The following is a 13,937-nucleotide window of genomic DNA, read 5'->3' on the forward strand; positions in this document are numbered from 1 at the left end:
AAAAGAAAATATAAATATTTTCTACTAGCATATTCATAAATCCAAATTGAGCTTATTTACATGCATAGGCATTTATGAACAAAAATGACAGCTCACCATTCAAATTCCAATAAACAAGCAACTTTAAGAATGCAATTGTTGAAAACACAATTTCTAAAGCTCATATTCACTTATACTTTAAAATTAGAGAAAAATTTTTAATGCAAATAAATCTAAGGCTCTAATGGTGTGCAATTGAAGTTTTTTCTAGATAAAACATTTGATTCCATAATTTCCATGCTATAAATATAAACAAGAGTTTCAATGTGCGTCAAAATGTGAAAATAGGTCTCATGGAAACAGAACAGTCAGTTCTCTAATTTGGCTTGAAATTATTTAGAATTTCTTAGTTATTCTCATGTCAGTATGTCAGAAACATTTTTTAAATTAGCATATGCCTGTGATTTTAAGCAAGAACAATATCAGAATAAAGATGAAAAATGTGAAATGTATGCTATCCATTGAACATGCAACTGCTTGTGGAGAATATCTCATACATCATAAATGGGACACTGCATCAGTTCACCCTTTCCCAGTCAACTGAAAAGGGATGCTCAGCAAAGCAGCTTCCTTGCAGTCATTCAGCCTATAGGATTGATGCTCTGCCATGCATGCGGCACTTGGTTTTGAGGCGGTAGAGGACACTTAGAAATATAATACCCAGTCCTTTCCCACAAGGAGTGCCAATCTGGACTGGGTATAAGTCATGACAATGGATGATAAACCACTGTACAAGAGCAAATAGTAAAACTAGACAGCAATATAAAGAAAAACTGCAAACATTATGTGATAAGCGATGCAGGAGATACATACTCCAGAAGCTCCCAGAAGGAAAACGTCATTCTTGGCTGGTAACATTTGACAATCTTATACCAACAAATTCTGTAACATTAGCCAAACATTTATTATATAAAGTTATATGCAACCATGTATTTCATTTATATCTTTGTAAACATAGAAGGGTGTGATTATAAATAAAAGCATCTTGTTTGATGTAATAAATAAGAGGGCTTAACCTCTGTTTCATTAAATTCTTTGTTTTTTGCTTTGTTTTGTTTTTGGTTTTTGCAGCTGGCCAGTACTGGGAACCAAACCATTCACATTGGTGTTATAACACCAAGCTCTAACCAACTGAGTTAACCGGACACCTAAATTCTTGAGTATTCATTAAATGTGTTTATTTCTGTGGCTACTCTTCTTATTCATATAGGTAAAATACAGGGAATTTTGTTTCTTATTCTTATCTATACCACCTTGTTTGGATTACTTGATTCTCTGAAATTCTAGAAATGTCATTTTATATTATTGATCTCGGTATTTCTCTCTCTCTCTCTTTTTTTAAAAAGAATTATTGTTAGCTTTTCCAATGTATTTAAAAGGAAGCTAGAAATGAGCTCAATAAGGTGGAAAAATCACACAATACTTGTTTTCTAAATAAAGGATGTGATTCGCATTTATGCAGATGTATCAAATAGAAAGTCAGATTCAAAATTGTATATGTAATCTCTTTCTTTCACATCTCTACTGTGCAGTTTTCCTCATTTTGGAAAGCACAATTTTATATACCCACAGAGGTTTTGTTTCATTTTTTATTGATTTCAAGTGATGTTAATATTCACCATCCATACCCTAGAATAAAAATATCTACATTTCCTTATACATTTATTCTTACTCTCCTACAGAAGTTTAATCATTTACCAAAGCTGCTAAGGATTCTTGATTATTTAGTGCGAGAAATAATTTTGATAAAAATTCCTGAACTATTTAAAAGTGGGTAAAAAGATAAACACTGAAGAAATGTGCATCATTAATATTTTCAGGACATATAAGCTTTATAACTGTTCAGCTCTTTTAAAAGTCATGTCACTTTTTACTCAATTTGGATGTTAGGAGGATGATGGCCCTGACTCACGATCAGACATAAATTGATAAAGCCTCTATCAGACTTCAGAAATTATGGAAATAGTACTGCTTGTTATAGACAAGTAGATTCTGCATTTCAGGGAAAATTAAAGCTAAATTTAACAGCCCTCGCAAGTTTAGGCTAAAGGGATATATGTCTTTTCTGCAGAGGGTGTCAATCTTGGGCTGGAGGAAGAACAAACATAGACCTTTATTCAAATACAATATAGACAAAGTTGATCATATGCTAAATCCTACCTCCAAATTCTCGCTAACTACATGATCCAGTACAAGTTTGTTAACTGGCCCTAGCCTTTGTTTTCACATGTGTAAATGAAGATAGATAGCTCAGGTCTCAGGGGTTATTGACAGAAATAAATTCTTGTCTATTAGAAAAGTAACCTCTTTTTCCATTTACTAAACAGATGTTTGTGGGCTGCTTACTGGAGATACAATGGTGAGCAAATATACATGACACCAGTCCTCTAGTATAGGACTGCTAGATAGATGAAGACATTGTCTGCTGCACAGGATGAACGAACAGAAGAGACTTGCTTAAGGGCACGTAAGCATTTAAGTAGGGATGCTCACGGAGGCTGAGAGAGACCTAGGGTATTTCCACATTCTTTAACAGCATTATTGAAATATAATGTACATAAGCATAAAAGTCACCTATTTTGGGGCCGGCCCCATGGCTCATTCAGGAGAGTGCTGCGCTTGGGAGCGCAGTGGCGCTCCCGCCGTGGGTTCGGATCCTATATAGGGATGGCCGGTGCGGGCGACACCAAGCCAAGAGTTGTGCTCCCCTAACCGGTCATGGAAAATAGACAAAAAAAAAAAAGAAGGAAAGTCACCTATTTTCACCTATTTTGAGTGCGCAGTTCAATTAATTTTAACATATTTACAGAGTTGTGCAACCGTCATCATCATCTAACTTTAGAACATTTCCTTCAGCCTCAAAAGAAACGTTGTGCCAATTTAAAATCACCCACACTCCAATCCCCATGCCAGGCAACCACGAATGTACTTTCTGACTCAATTTGCCATTTTATATAAGTGGATTCATGTAATATTTGGTCTTTCTGTCTGATGTTTTCCCCTTAGCATAATGTATTTGAGATTTACTCTTGTAGCATTAAGCAATACTTTATTGTTTATTGTTGCCAAATTGTATTTTATTGTATGGGTTTCCATTTCAAAAATGTGGAAATGTCAAAACACATTTACAAAAAAATAGTATAATTTAAATACTTTATTATAACAAATTAATATGTTAGCACAGAAAGATGTGATAACTCTATGTATGTATTAATAACTGCACTTTGTTTTACATCTAAAGTCGAAACATGACACCTGATCCCTCCATCCCCTGCATACACATGCTATTACATCCTGATTAGTTAGCTAGCATTTAGTACGTACTTACTTACTGGTGGCCTATAACTAGTATGAATGCTTTATAAAGTTTATATAATTTAATCTTCACAGCAACCCAGTGGGATAGGTTGTGTTGATTCTAGAATCAGACTGCCCAGGTACCAATGCCAGCCACTAATCAAGTGTGTGATTTTGGGAAAGACACGATAATTATCAGTGCTTAAGTATCCACTATTAAAAATGAGAATAAAAATAAGATTTAAGAAATTGTTTATTGTAAAGATCAAATTATACATAGATAAGAATTCTTAGAGCATAGAAATTTTAGTGTCAGCTACAATTAATGGAAAAGTAAATTGATGCTCAGAGTTAGGTAACTTTGTCCTGAGTAACCCTGCAAGTAAATACTATGGCCAGGATTCAAACACAGCTAACATGACTCCAGACACCTACAACCTCCTATACAATGGAGGAAAATCAAGAGTCCAGATCAGGGAGATAGGATTTAAATCCACAAATTCTTTTTCCTTAGGCTAAATAGCAAGCCACTTTTCAGATATTGAGTATGCACAGTGTAATTGCCATTGAGTTCAAAGAGCTACTGACAAAGTAAATAGAAACGCATATGCTTAAATTTGATAAAGCCTGATTGACAGTATTGGACACTGGTTATACTACTGAGATTATGTAAAGCTATTGTATGCTCAGAAAACTTGAATCTGTGAAAGTAATCTATCAGATTTTTACTTAAGAAGTGGTAAATGCTGAAATACTTAATGGTAGTGATTGCTTCAGCATTAGATTTCTACCTGCAGTTTTAACTGGCTGCACAGACCTTTTATGACATTTGCAGTGTGCTCAGAGCCCTCCAGGGTAATTTAGTGAAGTTATTATTTTATGAATGTACACACATTTGTTCATCTGTGCATATCCAAGAAAAGAAAGACTTATTACACTAGTAATATCATTTCCAAGGAGGAGTAATCTTGTCTGTACAGGTCAATGAAAGGGTTATTAAATCACTTTGCCCTGTTGCTATTTTTGCAAAGTAGAAAATGATTATTATTATTACTTTATTTCATTTTATTTTTCTGGCAGCTGACTGGTATGGTGATGTGAGCCCATGACCTTGGTGTTATAATGTGCTCTCTAACCAAATAAACTAACCGGCCACCAAAACATGACAATCATTTTAAAGATATCTAAAGAAATTTTAGTGGGGGATATTTGGCATGGCAAGGACAATCCCCAATTTATTTTAATTTTAATTAGTAAATCTTATTGTTTACAGCAGTTTTAAGTTCACAGCCAAATTGAGTGGGAAGTAAAAATAGTTTCTATATATCCTCTGTTCCCACTGATTTATTTTTTATTAGACAACTTTGTCTCTGAAACTGATAAAAATTTGTGAGTTTTGCTAAATTATTGTTTTTAAAAAGTGTAATTATATCAGTTAACTTCATTGTGATTTTGCTATATTCCTGCACATTTCAGAATTTTAAAGGAAGCTGAATTATTTCTTAAATAAAATTATTATTGTGGCATCCTGAATTGTTAAAGCTTTTGCCCTCAGTTGACCCATGAGTCATTTAAGTTACCTACTTCAATTCAAAACCTGCATTAAACTAGATTGTGTCATATTTTTAAGTTCAAATTAATCGGAGTTCCAGTTCATTTTCTGGTGAAAGACATATCATCATAGTAAAATAGAAGGTTCTTCTAAAAAAAAAAAAAAAAAGTCTTAAAATCATCTCTTGAGAAGGAAGATGAGAAATTTATAACTTTTGAGAGCAAGAGAGTTTAACCTTTTATTTACTATGTGAAGATGTGTTCTTCCCTGTACAGTAAGAAATCTAGAAACAAAGAAAAAGGATTTTATTTTTATTTTGTCTTCTATACTAGTTTTTTGCTTGAAAGGTTTTGTCTTTCAGAAATTTTTAGCCAGTTATGGTTATTAAGAGTTAAAGGCACAAATAGGTATTTAAACATTTTTTGTTATCAAGAAAAAAATTCAGGAGAAACAAAAGATATATGTTAGTCACAGGTAAGCCAATATCTGGTAAAATAGTGTTGTTATCTACTAAAAATTCAAGAACATTAAAAAGACACTCATAAGTGGGAGCTAAGAATGACAGACAGACAGAAAGAAAGGCCACAATAAAATGCTGAACTTCCAGAAGGAGGGGACAGACCTATAGTTACTAGAGGTGGGAAAGGGTGTGTGGGAGGGTGGCGGTTAGGCAATAATTGGGTAAAGGACACAAAGAATAATTACAATCTGTGATGATGAACATGCTGACAATATTGATTTGATCATCACACACTGCACACAGATACTGATAGTCAACTCTGTACCCCATAAATATGTATAATTAAATATATTTCTCAAAAATAAATTAAAAAGAAAAGAAAATTTTAGACATTATTATCACATTAGAAAGGGAAACCAAAAGTAAATAAATGTGTGGTAATGTACTTGTCTTTTTAGAGGGACAATGTAGATGCTGAAATGTTTTACAACATCAATAGTGCTAAAATAAATGTATGAATGCATCTTAATTTATGGGCAATAAATGTTAAGGCAAATTAGAATTTTAAATTTTAAAGCAAGATAAAAAATTTTGATCCATCCAATGGAAAGCAGGATGGAGAGAAAAGTAAATAAAGTCAAAGAAATATATTAAATAAGCAAAAGAAATGTGTCCTAACATGTACAATTATAAATCTTTTAAAGTTACTGATTCAAATAATCTATAGAAGAAATACTTAATGTGAAAGGTAAAGGGAAGAACATTTTTTTTTTAAATGGGAAAAGACATATTTCTATCACAAAACTTGAGTAATGATCTCAATTACTAACAAAATAAAATTTAAACCAAATATACAAAAAATTCTATAGTTATAAAAGGAAAAAATAAAACAAAGGAAAAAGAGCAAGAATACATATCTTCATCAATGTAGAACAGACACTTCCCCAAAGAAGACATTAAAATCGCCAATAAATATTTGAAAAGGTGCTCAACATCACTAATCCTTAGGGAAATGCAAATTAAAACCACTACAAGATATCACTTTACACTCATACAGATGGCTATTATCAAAAAGGCAAGAGATAACAAATGTTGGTGAGGGTGTGGAGAAAAGGGGACCCTTTTACACTGTTGGTGGGAATGCGGATTGGTATAGTCATTAGGGAAAACAGTATGGATGTTTCCAAAGAACTAAAAAATAGAACTACCACATGACCCAGAAATCCCTCCTCTGGGTATATACCCAAAAGAGAAGAAATCACCACCTTGCGAAGGTATCTGCACTCCCATGTTCATCGTAACATTATTCGCATTAGCCAAGATACAAGAAACAACCTAAATGTACATTGACCGACAAAGGAATAATTTTTAAAAAGTGGTGTATACCTATACAATGGAATATCATTCAGCCTTATAAAAGGAGATCCTGTCCTTTGTCACAACGTGGATGGACCTGGAGGATGTTATAGTAAATGAAGTAAGCCAGACACAGAAGGAAAAATATTGCATATGTATTCCATAGCATAATGTTGTAAACCTCAAATACACAAAATAAAATTTAATTTTAAAAAAGAATATATAGCATCACAAACCTGTCTGAAACTAACTATACAGCCTCAAAATACATCAACATCTGAAAAAAGTAGAGAAATAGTAGATAAAAAATGAAATCACCATATGTACGTGGAGATTGTTAAAACTTTTATCTCAAAAACTAATAGACTGAGGAAACAATCAGCAGAGATCTTGAATATTTGAATAATACAATTCAATTTTTAGATATTCATAGAACACTTTCCAGGAAATATTCAAAAGGTAGACCAACATTTAAGCCGTAAAATAAGCCTTAATGAAGTCCATGCGATTAATATCAATATCATGATCCCCGATTAAAATGCAAAAAAAATAGAAATTAGTAACAAAAGGTTAGTTTAAATATACCTTATTTTGGAAACTACCCAAAAAATATTCCAAAATATTCTTTTTATTTAAAATGAAGTTATAAAAGAACTTAAGAAACATTTAGAAGTGAGACAATTAAAATACTACATGTTACGATGGAAAGGACACAACTACAAACATATGTAGAAATAATTTTGTAGCTTCAAATTGAGCCAGTATTTTAGTTTTATTTTGCCTACTACTTCTGAAGGCATTCTTTTGGCAAGAATAATTTCTTGATTTTCACTAAATAAACTGAATCTACTTAAAAAAATTGTTGGAAAATAAGAAAGGTTTGAAATAAATGAACTAAAAATTTACCTTCAAGTAGTTTGATAAATAGCAAGAGGTAAAACAAAGTAAACTAAAAGATAGAAAAGAAAAAGGTAGAAATCAATGAAACAGTGATTAAAGTTAAATTAACAAAATCAAGGATTATAGTTTAAAAATATTAACAAAGCAGACAGACTTTTGACAACATAATCAATATAAAAAAGAGTGAATAAAATAAATAGAGAATGAAAAAGTAGATAAATCTACATAAAATAAATAATTTAGAAAATAACAGCATGTGCAAATATACACTTACATAATTGAAAATGGAGCTCAAGTATATTATCACCCAGAAAAACATAAAATGTCCAAATCAATGCAAAAAAAAAAAAAAAAAATGGAGGACTTCAATAGACCAATAGGAATGGCTGTTAATCCCTCTTCTCTCAAAAAAAACAAAAACAAAAACAAAAACAAAAACACTTAAGTACTGGATGGTTTTACACATGTGTTCTATCATACTTTCAAGGAATAGTTATTCCTCCACTTATTTCATGGACTAGGACGCAAAAACCAGAGCACATTTGCCCAGCTCATTTTATGATAATAGGGCAATTTTGATTCCAAAATCAAATAAGGATAATTTCAAATAACAAAATTATTAGCTCTGTTTTCTTATAAATATAGATGCCAATATCTTGAAGAAAACATGAACAGATCAAATCTAATAGTGTGTTAAAAATAATACAACATAATTTAGCAGGGTTATCCAAGAAATGCAAGAATGTTCCAGCATCAGATAATCTATCAATGTTGTTTGCCACATACATAAATTAAAGTGGGATTCCTATAATTATCTTAACCAATACAGAATAAATATTTGATACAGTTCTTTATCAATTTACAATTAAAACTATCAAGCCAAAAATATAAAGAAACCTCTGTTGTGTATTGAATTATGTCCCCCCAAAACTCCCTGAAGGTTGAATTGTGTCCCACAAGTTTTATGTATTAGAAACTTAGCCCCCATTGTGACTGTTAAGAGGGTGGGAAATTCTGTTATGGCAATTGAAAAGTGGAGCCTTGAAGAGGTGATTAGATTGTAAGATCATGCAGTAGTGAATGGATTAAAAATGGTGGTCAGGGGCGTGGTTCTGAGGACTTTAAAAGAACAGAGAGGAGAGTCTGTCTCTCCTTTTCTCTCTGCTTCCACCATCTTGCAATGTGAGACACCTGGGTCACTGTTGCTACCACCAGAAGGACTTTGGACTTCCCAGCCTCAGAAACTGTAAGCAATAAATTTTGTTTTCTTTACAAATCACCCCGTTTCAAGTATTTTGTTATAAGCAACAGGAACAGACTAATAGAGAAAATTGGTGCCAGAGAAGTGGAGTGTTGCTTATTGGAGCCTTGAAGAGGTGATTGGATTTTAGGACCATGCAGCAGTGAATGGATTAAAAATGGTGGTCAGGGGTGTGGTTCTGAGGGCTTTTAAAAAAGAGGAGAGTCTGTCTGTGTGTTTCTCTCTTGCTTCCTCTAACCATGTGATATGCTTGTACCTGCTGGCTGCCTGCCACTTTCCATCATGAGTAGAAGCAGCCTGAGGCCCGCACCAGATGTGGCTGTCTCAGAATTGTAAGCCAAATAAACCTCTGTTCTTTATAAACTACCCAGTCTCTGGTATTCTGTTATAGCAACACAAAATGGACTAATACACCCCCTTATCCTGATAAATTTGTATTCTAATACCCTATAGCAAATATTAAACTTATAAGGTAACTTTAATGCATTTTCTTTATCACTTGAAACAAGGCAAGGGTGTCTATTATCACAGCTACATTTTAATTTATGACAGGAGGACCTAGCCAAAAGTAAAGAAAGAAAAGCAGATATGTAAGGATTGGAAAGTAAGACAATAAAGTTGATACTTTTTGCAGACGAAATGATCATTTACCTAAAAAAATACAAACTCCAGAATTAATAAAAATAAGTTCACCAGCTGTGTTGCTAAAAACAATATCATCCTATAAAAATAATCAGAAATAGCCAATAAGAACATATAAGAGAATAACTTGTCATTCATAATTTAGGAATTAGTTTGAACAAGAACAAATAAGATATTTATAAAGAAACTTTAAAACTCTAGTAAAGAAAACAAAATATTTTATGGTCTTGATTTGGATTATATAATATTATCCAGACATCCATTCTCCCAAATTAATTCTGAAATTCAACAGTATTCCAATCAAAATTACAGTGTAACGTTTAAGGTACTTGATAAACTTACTCTAAACATTGCATGAATGAATAAAAATACAGGAATTGCTAGGCCAATCTTTAAAAAGAAGAATAAAGATGAGGAACTGGGTCTACCAAAAATTAAGACAATAAAACAAAATCACAGAAATAAAAAGAGTGCATTACCAAAGCAAGAAAAGCGCAGCAAGTAAAATACCAAAGTAAGTGAGTTTAGAGACAGACATAGATGGGAACTTGACACAGGTACAATACACACATCAGTGGGGAAAAGAAATTGTGTAACAGATGGAGTTGCGAAAACTGGATCACTGTTTGGAGTAAAATAAAAATAGCTTATTATTTAACACTACATGCAATGCTGGATTATTAACTAGATTAAAGGCCAAAATTTGAATGATAAAACAATAACACTAATAGAAGAAAATGTACAAGGCAAGGATTCATAGGCAAGGGAAGACTTCTTAAAACTTCAAAAATACTAATCATAAGGCAAAAGTTTTATGAATTTGATTACATGAAAATTAAAAATTTCTTTTTAACAAAGAACAACAGACAAATTTAAGTCATAGTTGAAAAAATGTAAAAATGTATTTTTAATATATGAAATAAAGTATTTTATCTTTATATAAAATGATCTGCAAATAAAAAAAGATAACTCCAATTACAAAAAAATGAAAAAAAAGATATAAGCAAACAATTTACTGAAAAGAAATCCCAAAAGATAACAAGTATGTAATGAGATTCTCCAAATTATTGTTAATTAGAGAAGTAGATACTGAAAGAAAATGAGATCACTCTACATCTATTAGTCTGGCAATAATTAGAAAGCTACATTGTGCCAAGTATGTTCAGAGATTTGGAAACACAGACATCTTCATCATTGCCTTGGAACTATAAAGCAGTAGTGTAGATCAGAAGAGTGACCTACAGCACTTAGTAAAATTAAGATTGTCCCTAAGCTTTAGCAATTCTGAGCCTGTGTTTAATACCAGAGAAATTTTTACATCAGGGTACATGCACAAGGATGTTTACTGCAGTGTTGATAGTATGCCTGGAAGATGGAGGCAGACCGCATGTCTATTCCCAGGGGAGTGGTCAGGTAAAATGTGGTGAATGCACAACTTGGAATACTATGAGCAGGGCTGGCCAATTAGCTCAGCTGGTTAGACCAGTGCTCATAACATCAAGGTTTGGGATTTGATCCTTCTAACAGCCAGCCAACTATAAATAAATAAAATAATTTTAAAAACACCAGAAGCAAGGGATTAATTGCACAAAGTGCAACACGTGTAGATCTTAGAAGCATCGATGGAGATTAGCAATAAAAATGAATAAACACAATGAAAATTAAAACATACTACTTTTCACATGCATTAAACATATATGCACACATTGAATCTGTAGATCACTTTGGGTAATATGAACATTTTAACAATATTAAATCCTCCAATCCATAAACATGGGATATCTTTTTGTTTATGTGTGTCTTCTTTAATTTATTTCATCAGTGTTTTGTAGTTTTCACTATACAAGTCTTTCTCCAACATGGTTAAGTTCATTCGTAAGTATTTTACTCTTTTTGATGTTTTTTAAAATAGGATTGTTTTCTTAATTTTCTAGTGTTTTTTTGTTAATGTATAGAAATGCAACTGATTTTTGTAAGTTGATTTTGCATCCTGCAAGTTTACTAATTAGTCTATTTTACCAAGTTTTTATCGCAAGTCTTTAGGGTTTTCTACACATAGTATCATGTCATGTACAGAGACTATTTTACTTCTTTCCAATCTGAGTTACTTTTATTGTTGTTGTTGTTGTATGCGTATGCGTATATATGTATAACTGCTCTGGCTAGAACTTCCAGTATTATGTTGAAGAGTAGTGGTCAGAATGGGCATCCTTTTCTTGTTCCTGATATTAGAGGAAAAGCTTTCAGCTTTTCACTATTTAGTATGATGTTAGCTATGAAATAGTATAAAATGTCTGCATACCATATGTCTGATAAAAGGTTAATTTCCAAATACATAAGGAACTCCTACAAGTCAATAGCAAATAATAATAATAATAATAATCTAATTAAAGAATGGATGAAGAAGTTGAACTGACACTCCTCCAAAGAAGACATACACATGACCACCAGGTATATAAAAGATACTCAACATTATTAATCATCAGGGAAATGCAAAACAAAGTTACAATGAGATATCACCTCACACTTGTTAAGAAGGCTATCACCAAAAACAAAAACGAAAAGCAAGGTAACAAGTGTTGGCAAGGGTATGGAGAAATTAGAGCATTTGTACACTATTTTTGGGAATGTAAAATGGTGCAGCGGCTATGGAAAACAGTATGGAGGATCCTCAAAAACCTGAAAATAGAACTACCACGTGATCAAGAAATCCTACTTCTGGGTATATGTTCAAAAGAATTAAAATAAGGTTATAAAAGAGGTATCTGCACTACCATATTCACTGTAGCATTATTCACAATAGCACCTAAATGTCTATTGATAGATGAATGGTTAAAGAAAATGTGGTATGTACATGCAATGGAATATAATTCAGCCTTAAAAAAAGATGGAAATCCTGCCATTTTTGACAACATGGATGAAACTGGAAGACAACATGCTATGTGAAATAAGCCAGTCACAGAAGACAAACACTACTTTATTCCAATTATGTGAGGTATCTAAAATAGTCAAACACTTAGAAGCAGAGGATACAGTAGTGGTTGCTTAAGGCTGGAAGTGGAGTAAATGGGGTATTGCTGTTCAATGGATATAAAGTTTCAGTTATGCTAAATGAATAAGTTCTAGAGAACTGATTTACAACGTAGTGCCCACAGTTAGCAATATGGTATTGTGTACTTCCAATTATATTAAGAGGGTAGATCTCATGTTAAGTGTTCTTTCTCACCCCCAACCCTCCGAGAAATAAAGGGACAGAGGGAAAATTTGTATGCATATATACAAACTCATCAAATTGTACACATTATTTATTATATTTAAATATTAATTATACCTCAATAAGTCTGTTATAAATTAAAAAAATTAAAATGTATACACACAAAATAATACACATTTTGCAAGAACATATGTAAAGATACTATTTAAATGGTTACCTAAGGCAAGAGGAGAAAAGTCAAAGTAGGGTATGAAGAAAAGGGGGAATTATTCATGTGTTCAGTAAATTAATAAAGACAAAACTGAATCCTTATATAGGGCAATATATTACAAACCAAGTCGACTGATGAGCTACATGATAATTGAGGCTCCTCTCTGTCTCTCTCTCTCTTTCTCTCTTTGTCTATTGTGATATGTATAATAGACCCTTTTAAGCAAGAACCGAAATAATCAGATTATTGTATGATTTGCATGATTTTAGTACTAGTAAAACAATCTGAGCCTACATTAAAAAGAAAGCAGAGTCCTACCTACATTGCTAAATTCATTAGAATCTTAAGGTTCTAGAGAGATTGCATATTATGATACAAATAGAGCATTAACGAGCTGAATCCTCACTCTACAGTGATTTCAGAAAAGAGTTTTAAACTTAACTTCCATGCCAGACATCTGCATGTTTGCTCTCAGCTCCATTCTGGGCCCTTTGCTCTGTTTCTCAGGGGTGTGACACCTGCATACTACATTTCCTAGGCAACCTTGTTTCTGGTTAGCTTTAGACGATGGGTAGCACTGATAGGACATTGGAGGACAGGAGCAGGGGAGAAACCAGGATATTGCTTTCCTTGTTCTCTGCTTAGAGTGGAAGCTCCAGTAAAGTCTGCCTGTCTTCTGTTGTTTAAGCTTCTGCTGAGCATTTTCTTTTTCTTGTTCTGGCTCCACCTGAGCTCTATCCTCCCTGGTAACCCTCTCCTCTAGGTTTTCAGTTCTTGCTTGAGAAGCTTCTCAGATATCACCTATCCCAAAATTCCAAGCTATCCCTTGGTTACCCACCCCCCCTTTTGAGATCAACTAAAATAATTTTTTCTTTTTATTTCTCCAGCCCTAGGGTTGATAGGTGCTTCCTGTGGCTTTTTCTTCTCTGGGTGTCTTCACTTTGCCTACCTGTCAGCCTCTCCAATACCTCTGTACTTAGTTCCCTGTATTAAATTACCTCTACT

Source organism: Cynocephalus volans, chromosome X, assembly GCF_027409185.1.
Source record: "Cynocephalus volans isolate mCynVol1 chromosome X, mCynVol1.pri, whole genome shotgun sequence".
Classification (NCBI taxonomy): Eukaryota; Metazoa; Chordata; class Mammalia; order Dermoptera; family Cynocephalidae; genus Cynocephalus; species Cynocephalus volans.